This window comes from Aquarana catesbeiana, linkage group LG05, assembly GCF_042186555.1.
Source record: "Aquarana catesbeiana isolate 2022-GZ linkage group LG05, ASM4218655v1, whole genome shotgun sequence".
Lineage (NCBI taxonomy): Eukaryota > Metazoa > Chordata > Amphibia > Anura > Ranidae > Aquarana > Aquarana catesbeiana.
The window spans coordinates 324,576,437-324,593,989 of NC_133328.1; the positions used below are offsets into that span (position 1 = coordinate 324,576,437).

The following is a 17,553-nucleotide window of genomic DNA, read 5'->3' on the forward strand; positions in this document are numbered from 1 at the left end:
CCTGAAACCTGGGTTGCTACCTTTGGCATTGTTATAACCTCAATCTGATTGTAAAAATCTTTATCCTCTTGAATTATATTGCATTGTATATTATGCATAATTACAATGAAATTTGCTTGGAAAAAAAGAAAAAAAAAAGATAAAAGTCAGCAAAGCTTCACCTCATTAACTAAGTGAATGCATATATTGCAAAACATATTTTAACTTAGCTTAGTGAATGAGGTAAAGCAATGCTGAATTAATTCATCCAACCATATACAAACAAACATCCTGTTTTTCTTCCTTGTACATGATATGGGCAATTCTGAAATGTAAAAGTATTCATCGTTATTCTTAGAGATTTTATTATTTGTCTCCAGGTAACTATTGGGAATGAGCTCAAGGTTTAGTCTGAACACAAGTTTAGACCAAACGTGGGCTGTTCGGGTGTTCAGAGAAATGCCCAAACAAATATCCATTTAGTAGGAGATGAACATCATGTATAGTGGTGGTGAAATCTTATTGTTGAAAAAAACACACACAAACAGGAACCCCTCCAAAAGTCTCCCAAAATACAAAGAAGACCATTGGAGGGGTCTGTGTGCCCCCCCCCCTTTTTTTTTAAACAAATAGGCTATTCATCATGACAGGTCATTTGTCAGAAATTTTGAATACTTTTCGCCTTTGTAAATGTTCTTCAGCACTTTCTGTACATCATAGAAATGCACCCCTTCACAAGCAGATTAACACCTTCCTGCCAAGCCTATAACAATTGATGGCTGGCCAATCAAAGCTAATCACAACAAAATACACTGAATGAATCGGTTTCTTTCAGTCAAAATGGTTGTTTATACCAACAAAATGATTTGGTATAAGTGATCATAATGTGTAAAAAAAATATATCTATGCATATCCTGATTACTTCCCCAGAGTAGAATACTATATTGCTCTGGTCACAGTGTATTAAAGAAAAACTGTAAAAGTAGAATAAAATAAAAATGTAATAAAAAGAAAAAATAAAGAAAATGATTTAAAAAAATGTATTATTATTTTATTTTTTTAACCGCTTCAGCCTTAGAAGATTTTACCCCCTTCCTGACCAGAGCATATTTTTGCGATTCGGCACTGCGATGCTTTAACTGACAATTGCGCGGTCGTGTGACCTTGCACCCAAACAAAATTGATGTCCTTTTTTTCCCACAAATAGAGCTTTGTTTTGGTGGTATTTGATCACCTCTGCATTTTTTATTTGCGCTATAAACAAAAAAACAGCGACAATTTTGAAAAAAAACAATATTTTTTATGTTTTGCTGTAATAAATATCCCCCAAAAATATATATAAAAAAACTATTATAGGAACATAAACCAGCTCATGTCTTATCTATAATATATAAAAGCTTCAATCCATATACTCAGAAAAAAGAACTGACATACTTAAATAAATGGGAAGAAGAACTAGGGATAACTATACCAAGGAAAAAATGTGAAAAAACATTTTTTTTAATACACAAGTTATCTCTATCAAGTAGACATCAGGAAAGAAACTATAAGATTCTTGCTAGATAGTATAGATGTCCAGTAGATATGCATAGGATTAGGGATGAGCCGAACACCCCCCGGTTCGGTTCGCATCCAGAACATGCGAACAGGCAAAAAGTTTGTTTGAACACATGAACACTGTTAAAGTCTATGGGACACGAACATGAATAATCAAAAGTGCTCATTTTAAAGGCTTATATGCAAGTTATTGTCATAAAAAGTGTTTGGGGACCTGGGTCCCTCCCCAGGGTACATGTATCAGTGCAAAAAAAAGTTTTAAAAATGGCCATTTTTTCGGAAGCAGTGATTTTAATAAAGCTTAACGTGAAACAATAAAAGTGAAATATTCCTTTAAATTTTGTACCTGGGGGGTGTCTATAGTATGCCTGTAAAGTGGTGCTTTTTTCCCTGTCTAGAATAGCCTGACACCCAAATGACATTTCCCTTTGCTACAAAGCAAAGGGAGAACGAAGATTCGCAGTCCAAGGACCTCAACTATGGAACGCTCTTCCTACCAACATCCGCAGTGTTTGGGGACCTGGGTCCTGCCCCAGGGGACATGTATCAATGCAAAAAAAGTTTTAAAAACGGCTGTTTTTTTGGGAGCAAAATTACATTTCTAAAGGGAAAAAAAAGTCATGAAGTAATAGCGGTGTTGGCTATAGTGAATTGTCTATGGGAGAAATCAAAAGTGCTAATTTTAAGGGTTAATATGCAAGTTATTGTCATACAAAGTGTTTGGGGACCTGGATCCTGCCCCAGGGGACATGTATCAATGGAAAAAAAAGTTTTATTATTATTATTATTCAGGATTTATATAGCGCCAACAGTTTACGGAGCGCTTTACAATATAAAAGGGAGACAATACAGTTATAATACAATACAATACAATAGGATTAAGAGGGCCCTGCTCAGAAGAGCTTACAATCTAATAGGGTGGGGCAGGTGGTACAAAAGGTTGTAACTGTGGGGAATGAGCTGGTGGAAGTGGTAGGAGATTAGTTGGAGACGTGATAGGCTTTCCTGAAGAGATGAGTTTTCAGGGATTGCCTGAAGGTAGCAAGAGTAGCGGATAGCCGGATAGATGGAGGTAGCGAGTTCCAGAGGATGGAAGAGGCTCTGGAGAAATCCTGGAGACGAGCATGGGAGGAGGAGATGAGAGAGCTTGAAAGCAGGAGGTCTTGAGAAGAGCAGAGAGGTCGATTTGGGTGATATTTGGAGACAAGATTAGTGATGTAGCTTGGGGCAGATTTGTGAATGGCTTTGTATGTTGTGGTTAGAATTTTGAATTTAATTCGCTGGGTGATTGGGAGCCAGTGTAGGGATTGAAGTAGAGGGTTGGCAGACACTGAGCGGTTGGTAAGGTGGATAAGTCTGGCAGCAGCATTCATGATAGACTGAAGAGGGGATAGCCTATGGAGCGGTAGGCCAATGAGAAGGGAGTTGCAATAGTCAAGGCGAGAGATAACAAGGGAGTGAATGAGGAGCTTGGTGGTTTCATTTGTTAAAAAAGGGCGAATTTTAGAGATGTTACGGAGGTGAATTCTACAAACTTTTGACAGCGATTGGATTTGAGGCTGAAATGACAAGTCAGAATCTAGGATTACACCTAGTACCCTGGCGTGAGGGGAGGGACTGATGGTTGCATTGTTGATTTTGATGGAAAAGTCATGGAGGGGGGCACGGGCGGGGGGGAATATTAATAGCTCAGTTTTAGAGAGATTTAGTTTAAGGAAGTGGTGCGACATCCATGCTGATATGTCAGTTAGTTAGTAAGTTAGTTTTAAAAACGGATATTTTTTCAGGACATTTCTAAAGGGAAAAAAAAGGGAAAAAAAGTCATGAAGTAATAGCCGTGGAAAAGGGGGGTTTGTCTAGATAGTCCTCAATATAATATGGCACCTCATCCCAATTAATTGTGTAACAACAGTGGTGAAAAGGTAGGGGGATTATAGCGGTGCCAGGATTTTAAATACTGTAAAGTAACACACAAATATTAAAAATATAATATTTTATTAACAAACAGATTAAAAGAAAGGTATATAAAAAAAGTATACGCAACAAGGGTGTAAACAAACAAAGGGGGGATATACAGAACCAGTATATACAGCAATAATGCAAGAACCAGCCAGTGGTATGACGGCAGGTCTTGTTAACAGGTACTATGTTCCTACATGTTTCACCAACATTGGCTTCCTCAGGGAAAGATGGTTATACCTGTATTAATTTCATGAATTCGGTAATTCACAGTAGGCGGACATACAGTCCCCCGGAGTGAACCGAAGATCCTATGTCACAAATAGGGTGGCTATGCGTGAGGGTCCCCCTAAATTCCATACCAGGCACTTCAGGTCTGGTATGGATATTAAGGGGAACCCCGTGCCCAAATTTAAAAAAAATGGCGTGGGGGTCCCCCTAAATTTCATACCAGGCCCTTCAGGTCTGGTATGGATATTAAGGGGAACCCCGCGCCAAAATAAAAAAAAATGACGTGGGGTCCCCCCAAAAATCCATACCAGATCCGAGGTCATAGGCCATAGGGAAGTCCCCCCGAAGTCCCCGTGCATCAAAGGAGGGCAGGGTCACCAGGTGGCCCCGCCCTCCATTATATAAGAAGTGTCAGAAGAACCGAATCGTCGCATGACGGAAGACTCCCACTGAGGCAGATGCAGGACGAGAAGAGCGGAGGAAGAAGAAGATGGAGAAAAAGAAGATGGAGAAGAAGATGGAGGAAGAAGATGAACACCGAAGGAAAATCAGAAGAAAGAAGATGAAAGATGAAGTAATTAATAAAGGACTTGTCAAAAAATGTCTCTTGTGTTTTTTAACCTTTTTGACACTTTTTTTGTGAAATGGTAGGGGTACATTTGTACCCCATTACCAATTCACACTGGGGGGTGGGATCTGGGGGTCCCCTTGTTAAAGGGGGCTTCCAGATTCCGATAAGCCCCCCACCCGCAGACCCCCACAACCACTGGGCAAGGGTTGTGGGGATGAGGCCCTTCTCCCCATCAACATGGGGACAAGGTGCTTTGGGGGGCTACCCCAAAGCACCCTCCCAATGTTGAGGGCATGTGGCCTGGTACAGTTCAGGAGGGGGGGTGCTCTCTCGTCCCCCCCTCTGCCAGGTTGCATGCTCTGATAAGGGTCTGGTATGGATTTTTGGAGGGACCCAATGCCATTTTTTTTTAATTTTGGCACGGGGTTCCCCTTAAAATCCATACCAGATCTGAAGGATTTTGAGGGGGACCCCCACGCCATTTTTTAAAAAATTTTGGTGTGGGGTTCACCTTAATATCCATACCAGTTCAGGTCTGGTATGGAATTTAGGGGGACCCCATGCCATTTTTTTTTATTTTTTGTTTGGGGTTCCCCTGTGGGGAAATCCCATGCCATTTTTATCAATGAACTGTTAGGTGTATTGTAGGACCGACAATTCATTATAGCTGCGAGTAGTTATAAATGACTTTTTTTCCTTTACAAATGTCATTTTGCTGTCAGACTGTTCTAAATACGGGAAACATGCACCCCTTTACAGGCATACTATAGACACCCCCCAGTTACGAAATTTAAAGGAATATTACACTTTTATTGTTTCACTTTAAACATTATTAAAATCACTGCTCCTGAAAAAACAGCCATTTTTAAAACTTTTTTTGCATGGATACATGTCCCCTGGGGCAGGACCCAGGTCCCCAAACACTTTTTAAGACAATAACTTGCATATTAACCCTTAAAATTATCAGTTTTGATTTCTCCCATAGACAATTCACTATAGCCGACACCGCTATTACTTCATGACTTTTTCTCCCTTTAGAAATGTCATTTTGCTCCTGAAAAAACGGCCGCTTTTAAAACTTTTTTTTTCCATTGATACATGTCCCTTGGGGCAGGACCCAGGTCCCCAAACACTTTTTATGACAATACCATGCATATAAGCCTTTAAAATGAGCACTTCTGATTTCTCCTATAGACTTTTAAAGGGTGTGCCGCGGCTTTCGAATTTGCAGCGAACACCCCAAATTGTTTGCTGTTCGGCGAACTGGCGAACAGCCAATGTTTGAGTCGAACTCATGTTCGACCCGAACATAAAGCCCATCCCTACATAGGATAAATAATGAAAATACAGAGGTATGTTGGAGATGTCAAAATGCGATAGGCACAATGTCACATATATGGTATTACTGTCCAGGGGTTCAGAGATTTTGGTCAAAAAATTATGACATATACCAACTTATTACGGGACAAAAAATGTGGGCGTGTGAGATGAGCGAGATGCAGGCAGTTGGGATGATGATATGGATGGAAGTGGGACAGAGAGATCAAATTCAGGAAATATGGCAAAAATGGAAGGAGTTTAGAACCTCAGCAAATTTACCAAATTATATGTAGAATAATAGGGCGGTGCCGTGTCATGGGAGAGAGGGGAGGGGAGAGAGAAGAAGAGGGGGAAGGGCAGGGGGAGGGAAAAGGGGTTTTTTTTTCTTTACTTTTTAATTTTTTTCTTTCCTCCTTTTTTTTGTGAGAAGCATATGTGGATGAATGGTGTGAATAGTGTGATAAAGTAGTGTGATATAATAATTGATGGAATTTTTTCTTTCTGACATATAAATTGGACAATGTTTGTATTGTTTGTAAAAAGATATATCTAAATTATCACATTATGTGTAAATGGTGTGTATATGGGAAAAAAAAAAGAAAAAAGGTGTAAAATAAAGATTATATAAAAAAAAGCAGCTAGCGTATATTGATTGGTTTGCGCAAAAGTTATAGCGTCTACAAAATAGGGGATAGTTTTATGGCATTATTATTATTATTTTTTTTACTAGTAATGGCGGCGATCTGCGATTTTTATCATGACTGCAACATTATGGCAGACACATCGGACACTTTTGACACTATTTTGGGACCATTGTCATTTATACAGCGATCAGTGCTATAAAAATGCAGGGAAGACACTGGCAGGGAAGGGGTTAACCACTAGGGGGCAATGAAGGGGTTAAGTGTGTCCTAGGGAGTGATTCTAACTGGGGGGGATGGGCTACAATTCACATGACAGCGATCACTGCTCCTGATGACAGGGAGCAGTGATCGCTGTCCCCGCCAATTAAAGGGGACATACAGGTACGCCCATTTGCTCACCGCTGCTATTGTGCTGACGTATATCGGCGTGCAGCGGTGGTAAGTGGTTTACATACTGTCACCAGTCAGTGTGCCTGATCACCACCACACCAGTTATATTATAACACTGTACCGCACTAGTGACAGTATGTAAAAAAATATATTTTTTTAAATTTCTTCATTGTCCAAAAAATTGTGACAAAAAAATACAACTTCAAAAAACTCACCATGCCTCTTAAATACCTTGGACTGTCTACTTTCCAAAAAAGGGGTCATTTGGAGGATATATGTACTTTTCTACCTCAAGAAATGAGGCCATCAGTACATCAGGATTGATCGATTTTCAAATATACTGTATATACCATAGTTTGTGGATTTCCTACAGACTTAATAATATACACTGATTTAAGTTATTTTCACCAAGGAAATGTAGCAAAATACATTTGACCTACGTTAATAAAGAGAGGTTATTTATTTGCAAAATTTTTTAACAGAAACAACATTTCTTTTATTAAAAACTAAAAAACTCAATGGTGAGCTCTATTTGTGTGAAAAAAAAATATAACAATTTCTTATGGGTACAGTGTTGCATGAGCCACGCAATTCTTTTTCAAAGTGTGACAGTGCTAAAAGCTAACAATTGGTCTGGGCAGGAAGGTGTTAAAAGTGCCGGTATTGTATAATGCCCACCTAGGCTTGTTTTTTAATGGAATTGAGCATGTTTAATGTTACACTGCAAAAATTTAAAGAGCACTGCTCTTGGCCAAATTTAATTTTTAAACTTTTTTTGCATAGGTACATGTTCCCCAGTGCAGGGCCCACCCCCATTCTATTTTCTACATACCTATTAGCCCAAAAGATGGGCATTTTTTATTTTACAGACACATCTCCCATTGATTTCACTGAACCTTGCTTGAACCAAACCCAGAGCAGTTCAACACATCACCAGTAACTAATATAATCAGCATGTTGGGTTATAAGGCATTTTTTAAACCTCTGAGTGTCATAATTGCAGCTCCCTATTATAGAGATTGTTGGCTTACCCTTTGACCTAACTATTGCAATTGAGAAGTTGAATTTGATGATTATTTGACTAAATATGTAAATGATTATGTTAGTGACAGGGACATTCACTGTATTGTTAATTTAAGCACAAGAGACTCCATTTTGTTCATGCTGTTGAAATGTGTTCTGTAACCTTCACCTAACACACAGACACATCTTCTGCTAGAAGCTCTCTCTGTCTCTACTCCCCCCATCTCTCTCAAGGTTTTACTTTTGCAATTGTTCTATTTGCTAGCTTTTAATAATATATTTCTATTTGTTAGCTTTTAATAACATACTTCTATTTGTTAGCTTTTAATAACATCTCACACCACCCCTTTCTTATCTATGTATAAAATAACATGTAGTAATACATTTTGGCACTGAACAGAGATTTTAAACACAGTAATTGTGTCCTGTGAATCTGTTCCTGCAGCTGCAGTTTTAACTTCTGTTTTTAGAGTCCCAATTAGAAATAATTCCTTAACAGTTATTACAGGTTAAGCTTGATGTAATATGTTTATACAGTAACATTACTATGTTATTTTTAAGGTATAGTTTGCTGCCAACCCCATAATTGTGTGACAATGAAATGCAGTTACCATAATAAAAATATTTTACAATACAATATAACAAATACATGTGGATTGCTCTATTTTAACAATAAAAGCAAAAATAGTTTCTTTGTATGCTGTAGCTTTTATTTGGTGAACAACTTTTACAGAAAAGTGGGATGATGTTACATTATCATATGACACATGACAACTAGAAATTCTTTGATCCTTCAAAAATATCTAGATTTTTTTCTAGATTATCAAAGAATATTCTTTGAACAAAGGTTTTAATTTTATGAGGCTCAATATATTTTAATAATTTTTTGAAGAAAATGTGTGATAGTCATTGATAACAAGCAGGGTTGTTTATATTTTTTGTCATCAAATATTGAAAAAGAAGAATTTCCAGTCCCAATCCTTTTTAATTAATAGTTATCAATTCACTTGCCCAATTAATAAAACTCTTTACATGCTTTTGCTTAACTGTCAACTGTATTTTTAAAAATTATATTTATTTACATAGAAGTTTTCTACAATGCACCATAAGCCATTTATCCAGAGAGTTCCTGCCTCAAATTAAGAATGTAAAAAACCCTACAATGTAAAGAAATTCAAAAAGACCAGTGTGAACAGAGGAGAAAATGTCTACCACTATGATCTTAAATGTATTAAAAAAAACAAAACAAAAGCACTTTGAGTAAATTCCCAAAAAATCAAGCATACCACCAAACTCCAGATAAACAGTCCCCTTGTTAAAATCAGTTTTCTGTTCCCCAGTGCTGTGGGGCAGCAATGGTAACAATAAGCCACTGTGATACATATAAACCCTAAACTAAAATCATATTGCCAATGGCAACAATACTGGTAGTCTAGACATTTTATTTAAAAAAAAAATGTTTGTACAGCCAATACTTTAGTTATACGAATAAAAAAACAAGCTAGTGTGAATATTCTGTAACAAATACATTTGTGAACATTTTTCTTATTAGTTTGTAGTAATATAAGAACATGGTCTGTTTTTATATAACTGAGGAAAGGTACTATGGGCAAGCCTTAATGATTTAGTAACTTGTTATAACTATAAGGTCTCATATATGAGTGTGGCAATGCATCATTGAAGCGGAGGTCTGCAGACCAATAATTTTTTTTTTTTTAACCATGCAGACACAGACATATTAACAATTTTACACTCACTTGTTTGGTGAGCTATGTCCCCCGATGTCCGTTTTCAAATGAAAAAGTTTAAAAAATTGTGCACGGCCAGTTCCATCTTGCTTGTGGGCATGTGAAGCTCACAAGCATTTACTTTCTGGATGCGGTGAATGCTGAGCTACCAGCATTCACCGCTCGTTCCCACGCATGCTCAGTGTTCACGGTGAGGAGCGCCATAAACACTGAGGTTGCCATCACAACAGGCGGCGTCCGCACTGACTACTGGGAATGATGAAACTTAGCTCCCAGGAGACAGTGCACCACCCTCCCAGAATACAGTGCGCTGCCCTCCAAGAATACGGTGCGCCGCCGGGGATACATGCCTATTCCCGCGGAGCTCCTAAACAGGAAGTTCAATTATAAAGATTGATAAAGTTAAATAAACAGCCATTTTTTTTTTTATTTTGACATCTGTACAATGGCAGGAAGGGATTGATATAAACTTTACTATATGTATGAACCTCCGCTTTAGGTCACATTAAAAAAATATGAGTAAGATCAGTCTAATAAAAGCTTGCAAACCTGGTCTGCTTTACAGACACCAAGTATGTGTACAAACTTAAACAAATACATAAATAAGGATCTTTACTGAATATATTTTAGGCAGGATGCTATTGTAATTGGTTAATATTTTATTGAATGAAAGTTGAAATGGAACCTGCAGACAATATATACACTTTTAGATTCATGCAAAGTAAAGAAAAGTCCCTATCAGAACATCCAGTAAAATAAAAAAATACAAAGCTGTGTATTTAGCATTTATTAATTGTAAACCTGCCTGGCTTGTCTGGCATCACAGGTGTTTTCCAAAAAGCTTGCTGTGTCTGAGAGAATTTGTGGGCTGATGTGAGTTTTTGTGGGCTGCTTATCCTATTTAAACAGTAAGCTGCACAGCAAGCTTTCTACTGTTCTGTTTTGGCTCTCAGTATTGTATGAATGAATAGTTGTGCCAAACATACACAGCTTCCAAGGCCTTAGCAAATTATAATCAAATACACCAATGTGTACTGGTGTACTTTTTTTTTCTTGGCTGTATTTAATCCCAGTTCAATGTATACATATAGTTTTATAGTTAATAAGGTTAACAAAGAGTGACAGCCATCAAGTTCAAGCTATAACTCCTGTAGTTTTTACTCTGAGGAAGGTCAATTATCTTACGGCAAAAGTATCTTCTTGGCCAATTCCCTTGAAAAATGATTTACTGTGTTAGTTTTATTATATATATATATATTAAATATTACTAGTTGCACAGTTACATTTATTTGTAAAGTACTTCACAGAAAAGCATTTTTACTGTAAAACACTTAATTCTATGCAGAGGATAAAGTTACCTTCCACCCATGTGCAACTGATGCCCCTTGTTATTTTGTATAGTCCTTTGGACAGAAACTTAATGTTGCCAGGTCTAAATACTAGTCTTTGATATTATGTGTTTATCCATGTTAACTAAGGTACTTATAAGACATCTTATATCCAATATTTCAAATTTTTCATAGTAAGTAAAAGTTTTGTCTTTTATTAACGGAGTTGTCTTTCTTGTTATCTCTATCTGTACACCTTCCATTTTTGTATAGGGACATCATTTTGTTTCATGAACAAAATGGCAATATATATATATATATATATATATATATATATATATATATATATATATATATATATATATATATATATATATATATATATATATATATATATATATATATATATATTTAAAATACACATTGATTCACCAGATCATTAGTAAACAGTTTGTAAAGAACTAGGCCAGTGATGATCCCTTTGGTATAACACTGCAACTTAATCTCATTTTAATTGTGATTTTTAACCATTTTTTCCTCCTGCATCTTCAACATCTGTACCAGACTCCAGACTTCTACAAGTGACTGTATCAAATGATTTCTTAGAATTTAAATATGTCACATGCAGATTTAAATTACATCCTCAATAAATCTGATCATTAGGATATAAAGACAATACTCTATTATTATGGGCAGCATCAGAAGAGGAATTCATTTGATGTTACAAAAACATTTATACAATCCACCACACCATAAAGCTCACTTTTTTTGGTTCACAAATAATTTTTTTGGTTACTATGATGTACATCACAAACAGAACAATACAGATATAGTATCACTATACCACAAATCAACAGGCAGGCCAGCTTATTCTGAATGGAACAGCTTCCACCTGAAACACATGAAAAAAGCAATAGTGTAGAGCTAAGCTCTAAAATATATATTTATATCCAAGAGAACAGACTCAGTCAGCCCCATTCCCTTTGAAAAATGTTCATCAACCGAAGTATCATCCACAAAATATCATAATTATAAATATTCATGAATATACTTGAATACATGGAGACAAACTCCTAGATTATAACCAGCAGCCTGAAAGCAATAGAATCCTAATTGTATTTATCTATAACCCCAACTAAATAACCTAAGAATTTGCAGCCCAAATTAAATGTTGTATACTGTATCTCAAATGTTCTCTGTTTTCCTAGCAACAACCTCCCAATTTATAAAAACAGCTAGTCAAAAGTGCTCTGACCAAACAGTCACAGTGCATTCCCAGATAGAAACAAGACATATGAGACACAAGCACACACTGACCCTGATTTCCTAAGGAAGTAGGGAAATTTCATTTGTACAGTCATTTTTTTAATTCTCAAAGTGTTTTTTTTTTTCATTATCTTAGTGAATGAGTTGAAACAAATGGATGATTGAAGTCAGCACTGCTTCTCCTCATTCATTAAGAGAAACTTTACTTTTCAAAGATAAAATTCACTTAGTTTAGTGAATGAGATCACGTTGTGCTGACTTAAATCATCCAATCATGTATGTGTATTTTTTTTAATTCTCTCTGCACATAGTTATATAGTTACATAGTAGGTAAGGTTGAAAAAAAACACAAGTCCATCAAGTCCAACCTATGTGTGTGATTATAGGTCAGTATTACATTGTAGATCCCTGTATGTTGCGGTCCTACAGGTGCTTATCTAATAGTTTTTTTAAACTATCGATGCCCCCCGCTGAAATCACCGCCTGTGGAAGGGAATTCCACATCCTTGCCGCTCTTACAGTAAAGAACCCTCTATGCAGTTTAAGGTTAATCCTCTTTTCTTCTAATTTTAGTGAGTGGCCACATGTCTTATTAAACTCCCTTCCACAAAAAAGTTGTATCCCTATTGTGGGGTCACCAGTATGGTATTTGTAAATCTAAATAATATCCCTTCTCTAGCGTCTCTTCTCCAGAGAGAATAAATTCAGTGCTCACAACCTTTCTTCATAACTAATATTCTCCAGACCCTTTATTAGCTTAGTTGCCCTTCTTTGTACTCGTTCCATTTCCAGTACATCCTTCCTGAAGACTGGTGCCCAGAACTGGGCAGCATACTCTAGGTGCGGCTGGACCAGAGTCTTGTAAAGTGGGAATATTATCGCTTTATCCCTGGAGTTAATCCCCTTTTTAATGCATGCCAATATTCTGTTTGCTTTGTTAGCAGCAGCTTGGCATTGCATGCTATTGCTGAGCCTATCATCTACTAGGACCCCCAAGTCCTTTTCCATCCTAGATTCCCCCAGAGGTTCACCCCCTAGTGAGTAGATTGCATTCATATTTTTTCCACCCAAATGCATTGTTTTACATTTTTCTACATTAAACCTCATTTGCCATATAGTTGCCCACCATATTATTTTATTCAGATCTTCTTGCAAGGTTTTCACATCCTGCGGAGAAGTTATTGCCCTGCTTAGCCTAGTGTCATCCACAAATACAGAGATTGAGCTGTTTACCCCGTCCTCCAGGTTGTTTATGAACAAATTAAACAGGATTGGTCCCAGCACACAACCTTCGGGGACTCCACATCCCACCCCTGACCATTCTGAGTATTCCCCATTTATCACCAACCTCCAAACTTGCCCTTGTAGCCACTTTTCAATCCATGTGCTCACCCTATGGTCCATGCCAATGGATCTTACTTTGTACAGTAAATGTTTATGGGGAACTGTCAGGGACTAACCCGCAGGAGAACTAACATCTATGGCCAGCACAATCCTGTATCAATGAGCACAAATTCTCCAGCGCTAATGCGTATTCGCACGCGCGCATGAACACGGGCGAGAGCTGTTAGGACAGTGTACTCTTCAGTGTGCACGCGTGCACCAACGCGCACGCTAATGCGAACACGTACGCGCCAAAGCACACGCACCACGTGAGAGACTCCAGGCGCCAAGCATACTATTTAAAGCATGTTGCAGCAGTCACCAACTGCTGCATGATCTTCAGCTTCCTGTGTATTCCTGAGTTCCTGTTCCTGTTGTCTTGGATTATCTGCTAACGACCCGGCTTGTCTTGACCTATCTGATATGTACTTACCCCGGCTTGACCCTTGGCTCGTTCCTGTTACTCCGCTCTGATCTGCTGCACCGTGTATGACCCCTGGCTTGTTTTATGGACTTTACTACTGTTTGCTGTCCTGTGTATGAACCCCGGCCTGGCTCTTGACACTGCTTCTGGTATTTCCTGCTGTACGATCTCATCTGGTACTTCCAAGGTACCCCTGCCTAACAGTCTACCTTGCTCGTCAGCTGCCCACCAGTGGACTTCTCTGCTTCATCTCAGCTTGCCGCAGCCAGCAACCCCTGCCGCTTTGAGTATAGCTCCCCCTGTACCACCTCCAGGGGGCGCTCTGCACTTAGTCGCAAGGGAAGCCCTCCCAGCACTTCAGCCTCCGATCAGGTACGTGATATGAACTGTGTCAAATGTTTTTGCAAAGTCCAGATAAACCACATCTACAGGCCTTCCTTTTTCTAGATGACAGCTCACCTCCCCATAGAAGGGTAATAGATTGGTTTGGCAAGAACGATTCTTCATAAATCCATGCTGATTACTGCTAATGATACAGTTTTCATTACTTAAATCTTGTATATACCCAATACCTTTGCCATCTCCCCATCCTTTGTAACCAGATGTCCTTCCTCATTCTTTATGGGACCAATATGGTCTGTCCTCCTTTTTTACTGCTTATATACTTAAAGAATTTCTTGGGATTTTTTTTGCTCTTCTCCACTATGTGTTTTTCGTGTTCTATCTTAGCCGCCCTAATTGCACCCTTACATATCTTGTTGCATTCTTTGTAAAGTCTGAATGCTGATGATGATCCCTCAGTCTTGCATTTTTTAAAGGCCTTCTCCTTTGCTTTTATATGCATTTTTACATTAGAGTTAAGCCATCTAGGACTTTTGTTCGCTCTTTTAAATTTATTTCCCAATGGGATTCACTGGCTAATGCCGTTATGTAATATGTTCTTAAAGCAAACCCATCTTTCCTCTATGTTCTTTGTTTCTAAGATTTTATCCCAATTTATCTCTTCTGGCAAGAATCGTAGTTTAGGGAAGTTGGTTCTTTTGTTTTTCGTGTTCTATCTTAGCCGCCCTAATTGCACCCTTACATATCTTGTTGCATTCTTTGTAAAGTCTGAATGCTGATGATGATCCCTCAGCCTTGTATTTTTGAAAGGCCTTTTCCTTTGCTTTTATATGTATTTTTACATTAGAGTAAAGCCATCCAGGACTTTTGTTCGCTCTTTTAAATGTATTTCCCAATGGGATGCACTGGCTAATGCCCTTATTTAATATGTTCTTAAAGCCAACCCATCTTTCCTAAATGTTCTTTGTTTCTAAGATTTTATCTCAATTCATATCTTCTAGCAAGAATCGTAGTTTAGGGAAGTTGGCTCTTTTGAAATTCAGTGTCTTTGTGTTCCCTTTGTGTTTCCTATTTTTGTGATTTATACTGAAGCCAATTGACCTGTGATTGTTGTTTTCTAAATTGCCCCATATTTCCACATCCGTGATCAGGTCTGTATTGTTGGTAGTCAGTAGTAATCATCTAGTAACGCCTTGTTTCTAGTTGGTGCATCTACCATCTGACCCATGAAATTGTCCTGCAAGGTATTTAGGAACTTGTCAGCCTTAGACGAATGCGTGGTTCCCTCCGCCCAGTCTATGTCTGGATAATTAAAATCCCCCATTATGATAACACTTCCCATCCTTGCTGCTAATCCAAATTGTGATAGGAGGTCCATCTCCCCCTCCTCCCTCACGTTAGGGGGCCTATAGCATACTCCCAGTATTATTTTCCCCTTTGGAGCTCTACCCATAAGGATTCCACCTCCTCCCTAGCTCCCTTATTGATGTCATCTCTCACATTCACTTGTACATTATTCTTGATATATAGGCATACCCCTTACCCTTTTTTACCCTCTCTATCCCTGCGATAAAGGGAATACCCTTGAATGGTTGCCAGCCAATCATGAGAGCTGTTGAACCAGGTCTCTGAAATTCCCACAAAATCTAAATCGTCCTCGTTCAACACTATCTCTAGTTCACCCATATTGATAAAGAGAACAGTGCAGCGCTGGACAAATACCACAAATTGTGAATGTGACATATCAATAAATCAATAGATCAATTAAGTGCTAATACATAATAAATGTAAAATATTAAGAAAAAATAGTTCATATGATGAAGTGAAAGGCCACAGCAAAAAAAATACATGTCATTATACTGACAGAAAAATGTCATACCCGAGTAAGAGAAAAATATGGAAGCGTAAATGAATTAAAAAGCTTGATACACTACCACACACATTTAAATTGGGACATACTTTATAATACCTTAAATAGATCTAAAGTCACAACATACAATTTCATTGTAATTGTTGACAATTTAATATAAACTCACTTACAAAATCTAATTTGGTGTAGTGAGCACTGTCTATCTACTGGTGATCTTTTTAAACTATCAAGACACCATATTTTTACTTACGGTACTTCAATAAGTATCTTAGGAGAATTACATTTTTCACTGTGAATTTGAATGACTCTTTGAATTTTGTTAACTTGCTGTTTAACCTATTATTTTCTTATCCCCTTTTATCTGCATACAATGCCTTTGTTCAGGATCTGTTTTTTTATACACTCTCTCCCCTTAAGTCAGCCATACATAGATCAAAATTGCAGCTGGTTGTACACAATCAATCAACCAGCTTGTTTTTTTCTTAAATGATCAGTGCTGCCAGCTATAGCTGGCAACACTGATCAATGTATTCTGGTGTCAGAGAAGGCTCCCCACTTTCAGAATACAATACCTCAGTGGGAATATTTCCACATTCGATGTGGATGAGGGAATTGGCTCATTTTTTTTTTCATTTAACCCGCTGGTTGAACAAAGAACAAAAAGAATCATGTTATGACAAGCTTAAGCTTTGCATCTTCTGAAGCAGGAGCATAGTACTTTGAAATTTGTGATCGAGAACAGTGATCTCTGTCATGTCCCAGTGAGCCCATCTCCCCTACAGTTAGAATACACCCAGGGAACACACCTAACCCCTTGATCGCCCCCTAGTGTTAATTCCTTCCCTGCCAGTGTCATTTTTACATTGACTGGTGCATTTTTATAGCACTGATCAATGTAATAATGTCACTGGTCCCCAAAAAGTATCATTCCGGGTCAGATTTGTCTGCCACAATGTTGCAGTCCCACTAAAAATAGCAGATCACCGCCATTACCAGTAAACAAAAAAAAAATATATAAGTCCTTAAATCTATCCCGTAGTTTGTAAACGCAATAACTTTTGCGCAAACCAGTCAATTTACGCCTATTGCGATTTTATTTTTACAAAAAATATGTAGAACAATATATATTGGCCTAAACTGCTGAATCAACTTGTTTTTTTTATATATATTTTCTTTGGATATGTATTATAGCAGAAAGTAAAAAAAATATTTTTTTTAAAATTGTTGTGTTTTTTTTTTTTTGGTTTATAGCGCAAAAAATAAAAAGCGCAGAGATACCACTAAAATAAATCTCTATTTGTGGGTAAAAAAGGACGTCAATTTTGTTTGTGTACAACATTGCACAACCACGCAATTGTCAGTTAAAATAACGCAGTGCCATATCGTAAAAAATGGCCTAGTCATTAAGGGGGCAAATCCTTCCGGGGCTGAAGTAATTGAACATTTCCAATGAAAAAATGTAAAAAATCTAATTTATTCATAAATTTAGGCCAATATGTATTCTGCTACATATTTTTG

The 17,553-nt window shown here is 37.6% G+C and overlaps 1 protein-coding gene across 1 annotated transcript in view; it reads right to left on the reverse strand.

The window, feature by feature from the left end:
- Nucleotides 1–17,553, reverse strand: part of CDH18 (cadherin 18) — a 1,382,204-nt gene that overhangs the window by 1,252,875 nt on the left and 111,776 nt on the right. The window lies entirely within an intron of this gene.